Source organism: Nomascus leucogenys, chromosome 5, assembly GCF_006542625.1.
Source record: "Nomascus leucogenys isolate Asia chromosome 5, Asia_NLE_v1, whole genome shotgun sequence".
NCBI classification, from domain to species: domain Eukaryota; kingdom Metazoa; phylum Chordata; class Mammalia; order Primates; family Hylobatidae; genus Nomascus; species Nomascus leucogenys.
The window spans coordinates 72970191-72975366 of NC_044385.1; positions in this window are offsets into that span (position 1 = coordinate 72970191).

Genomic DNA, 5176 nt, shown 5'->3' on the forward strand with positions numbered 1-5176 from the left:
TTTTGTATATCTTTCTCCACAAAGCTACTGAAAAATAATTTGGCAGCACCATTTACAGAAAGGCCCATGTTTTCCTCACTGATTTGAGACATTGCTATTAACCTACACTAAATTTCTGTGTGGGTCTGTGGCAGGACTTTTCTGATGGATTGAGCTCTTCCGAGTCCAAATCCGTTTTAATTATCACAGCTTTATAATGTCTTGACAACTGGCAGAGCAATTTGTTCTCTCTCAAGCCATCTTGGCATATTCTTCCATATAAATTTTATAATTAGCTTGTCAAGTTCCATGAACAACTTTGAGATTTTGATTAAGATTATATTGAATTTGTAGATTAATCTGGGGTATGTTTGTAGCTTTACAATATTGAGAGTTTTATTCCATGAATATGATATTGCTTTCCATTTGTTTAAGACTTACTTTATTTATTAGAGGTCTTATACAATTCTTGTTTGAGTTCTTTCTAGGTAGTTTTTTGTTGCTGCTGTGAATAGGATCATTTTAAAATAGTTTTTGTTAAACATAGACTTATAGAAAAATCACTAATTTTGAGATAGTTATATTGTTTCTAGCCACTTTACGAAACTCTTACTGGTTCTAACACTTTGTCCTCCATTTCGACTGTAGTGAATGCTTCTTTTGTCATAGTCCCCTGTACTGCTGTGGCCATTGCTGCATCTTTACTTCCCCCCCACCCCCCACCCTGGCAACCTCTGCCAATGTCTTCTTAGCTACTGCTGTTGCCATCCCCATCACTGGAACACCAACAGTGACATTTCCTTTCTTCATCCGAAACCCCAATTCTTCAGATTACTTGGAGGCTAGGCTTCAAAAATGAAAGCTTAAAAAAATCTGGCTGTTTTAATTTTAAAGTGGCTTTCATTTCAGAAGGTCGATAAAACAATGTAATCTGTTACATACTGTATATACCCAGTGTGCCTAAATACAAGACAACCTTGAACATGAGAGGATCTGCATTTTTCTTTTTCTTTTTATTTATTTTTTTTTTATTTTTTGAGATGGAGTCTCACTCTGTCACCCAGGCTGGAGTGCAGTGGCATGATCTCGGCTCACTGCAATTGCTGCCTCCCGGGTTCAAGCGATTCTTCTGCCTCAGCCTCCTGAGTAGTTGGGATAACAGGTGCATGCCACGACGCCAGGCTAATTTTTGTATTTTTAGTAGAGATGGGGTTTCACCATGTTGGCCAGGCTGGTCTCAAACTCCTGACCTTGTGATCCACCTGCCTCAGCCTCCCAAAGTGCTGAGATTACAGGTGTGAGCCACTGCGTCCAGCCTGGATCTGCATTTTTCTAAAGATAACATCCAAAACTTTGGCTAACTCAAATACATTTATACATTTTTAAATATATAATTCATGCCTACTTGTCACAGTTTTTATATGTATACTTTAAAAATATTTGAGATATGTCAGCTTGGACATATTAAATATTCTGTTGTAAGATTTTATGACATGGTTTTATCTAAACTCATTTGCATCGTCAATATCAGTAACATCACTACAGCCATTTCTTTCTGGGGGAGGGGCAGATAGAGCCTCACTCCGTTGCCCAGGCTGGAGTGCAGTAGTGCAATCTCGGCTCACTGCAACCTCTGCCTCCCAGGTTCAAACGACGCTCCTGCCTCAGTCTCCTGAGTAGCTGGGATTACAGGTGCCTGCCACCACGCCCGGCTAATTTTTGCATTTTTAGTAGAGATGGGGTTTGCCATGTTGGCCAGGCTGGTCTCGAACTCCTGATCTAAAGTAGTCCACCCACCTCGGCCTGCCAAAGTGCTGGGATAACAGGTGTGAGCCACCGCGCCTGGCCTATAGCCACTTTTTGCAGCAACTTTTCACATCACCTTCACTTCTAAGTAGTTTGAGATACAATATTACTTGAATTGATAAATGATGCAGCCACTGGGAATTGTATCCCCCAAGATAAATATTCTTTGCAATAACATCAGGATTTTTAAATTCTTCATGCAGTAGTGTATTTATGATCTTCACAGCGTAACTACTTAATATACTTTTAATGTAAACTTTATTGAAGTATAACACATATTAAAAAGTTTATAAATCTTCAGTGTATGGCCTGATGAATTTTCAGTGAACATGCTCATATACCAAGCACCTGGATGAAGAAAGATAGCATCACCAGTACTCTCTCCTGCCATGCTCCAATCACCTCTCCCTCAGAATGCCCCCCCACCACCCCCCTCCATTGCCTTGCTATGTGTGACACCTCCTGACTTCAATACTATGCATATAAAATGGTACCAAGTTATTTATACAGCACATAATTTGGTGTCAGGGTTCTTTCACTCTAGATTATGATTGAGACCCCATCCATGTTGCTGCATCATTATAGTATGTTTATTTTTATTCACGTAGAATATTTCATTGTATGAATATGTTCCAATTTTACTAATTCTGTTATAGATGGACATTCAAGTTATTTCTAGATTTTGGCTACTATAAATGGTGCTGCTGTAAACATTCTCATATAATGTTCCTGTTAAGTACAGAAACATGCATTTAGAGGCTATAGGAGATGTGCTAAGTAAGGTCTGAGGTCTCACCAGACCTTAGCAGTTTGCTAAGGTTGAACTAGACCTTAGCGGACCCTGCCAGTTTGCACCTTATTAGCAGTACAATTCAGGTCGCCATGTTTCCTTGTCAACACGTGGGATTTTCCATTGTCTGAACATTCAGGTGGGTGTGTAGTTTCATTTCATTGTAGTTTTTATTCGTATTTTCCCAGTCTTATTAAAGCACATTTTCACGCATTCATTAGCCATATTTGTCCTATTTTGTTAAGTACAAATTTTTTGCCAAATTTTATGTTTTTAAGAATTTGTGAGAGTTCTTCAGGCATTCTAGATACGTTGTCAGATATATGTGTTGCAAGCATCTCCATCTTTGTGGCTTGTCCTTTTACTCTTGATGGTGGTGGCTTTACAGTATTACGTTTCTTCAAGAACATAATCTTCACAAGGGTTTTACATTGCACACAACCCAGGAAATGTCAGATTCCTTTACCTCCTTTTATACCTGATTGTCAGGTGACTTCTAGAAACACCCTAAACAAGCATTGGGAGTTAATGTTTAGGTTATTTAGTGTTAACTATGTCACTGAGATGGAACCTTACAATGTGAGAGACATTGAGATTGAACTCTTTCTCGCTGGGGAAACTCATGTTACATTTAGGCATTGGTAAGGACTCATCCCTCCCCAGGCCAGCATTTGTGGCACAAAAAAGCAAGCTCAAATGTATTGGTTTATTATCCTCAACAGTCATTTCTGTGTTTTAACTAAAGGTCTTTGTCTTTACCAACATTAGCTATTCATCAGCAATTACTTAATGAATATTTAAATGTTTTGCATTTAACGTGCAAAAAAGCAAAGCAACTATTTCCTTGCAATGATACACTAACTTAGCTAAGTTATAGCCCTGTTATTCAAATACTAATCTAGGTGTTGCTATGAAGGAATTTTGCAGATAAAGTCCCTAATCAACTGACTTTAAAGAGGAAGAGACAATCCAGTGGACCTCACTTAATCAGAAAGCCTTAAAAGCAAGACTGAGGCCTCACCAGGAGAGAAGAAATTCCTCCTGTGGCCAACAGCTTAAGCCCATGCCCAGAGTCCATCCTGCTTGTGCCTGTCCCTTCCTGACTGCTGCTCTATGGATTTTGGACTTGCTTAGCCAGCCCTCATAATCAGGTATGCTGATTCCTCATTTTTTAAAATATATATATTTTTATTCTACTTTAAGTTCTAGGGTACATGTGCATAACGTGCAGGTTTGTTATGTATGTATACATGTACCATGTTGGTGCGCTGCACCCATTAACTCGTCATTTACATTAGGTATATCTCCTAATGCTATCCCTCCCCCCTGCCCCCACCCCACAACAGGCCCCAGTGTGTGATGTTCCCCTTCCTGTGTCCAAGTGTTCTCATTGTTCAATTCCCACCTATGAGTGAGAACATGTGGTGTTTGGTTTTTTGTCCTTGGGATAGTTTGCCGAGAATGATGGTTTCCAGCTTCATCCATGTCCCTACAAAGGACATGAACTCATCCTTTTTTATGGCTGCATAGTATTCCATGGTGTATATGTACCACATTTTCTTAATCCAGGTATGCCGATTCCTCATTTTTTTAAAAAAAATTAATGTATATATCTCCTACTAGTTTTGCTTCTCTGGTTTAAACCTCAACCTCAATGATCTTAGGGACAATTGCTTTTCTTCACAAATAAAATGATCTTATTAGAAGACACAAGACTGTTTGTTTAAATGACAACCAACCATTTTGTGTATAGCTCACTCTAGGGGTCAACCTTGACTACTGATGTTTAAATAATACTAATTTTATAACTTTAAGAACCTAATGTCATTTTCTTCAATTACCATAATATGCATTCCTATTGAATGTTTAAAATTTATTTTTTAACAGAAAAAAAAATATTTTTTAAAGCAGCCAGGCTTTACTGGCTTCTATCATGTTTTACTGGCTTTTATCACATTTCAAAAAGTTTGTCTATTAAGTTCTTAAAGGAAAACAATTTGGTATTTACAGAGACATTACTTTTCTTGGTGAGCTCACCAAGTTAAATCTCTGCTTGCGACTACGGGAAAATACTCATGTTTACAGTAACATATGAAACTAATACATTTCCTTATTTAGCCATTTTCAGATTGAATCTTATTTAATTATTGAGAGCCTTAATACACCTAAAAACCAATGTTCACAAATATATTAGGCTCAATAGGCAAGAAAAGAAAATCTGTCTTCTAATATCCCACAAATAGCTGTGTAATGATGGGGAATTCATTTAACCTTTCTGAGCCTACCTCCTTATTCTGTTTTTAACAGTTATTAAATATCCACTAGAAATCAAGCACTTGCTAGACACTAGAGATACAACAATGAACATGACAAAGACAGTCCATGTCTTTAGAGGCTTAAATTCTGGAAAGGTGAGGAGTCTACGCTAAATTCCTTTTAAGTCTTCTGTTTCAGAGTTACTACTCTATACTTCAAATAGGATTACATTCATATTCTATGACCTGGGATTAATACAAGAATTTCCAAATGACACTGGAAAAGCTATAGAGCATTAAAGATTTCCTATGTGAACACTTGTAAAATAACTTTTAAAATCAGAAG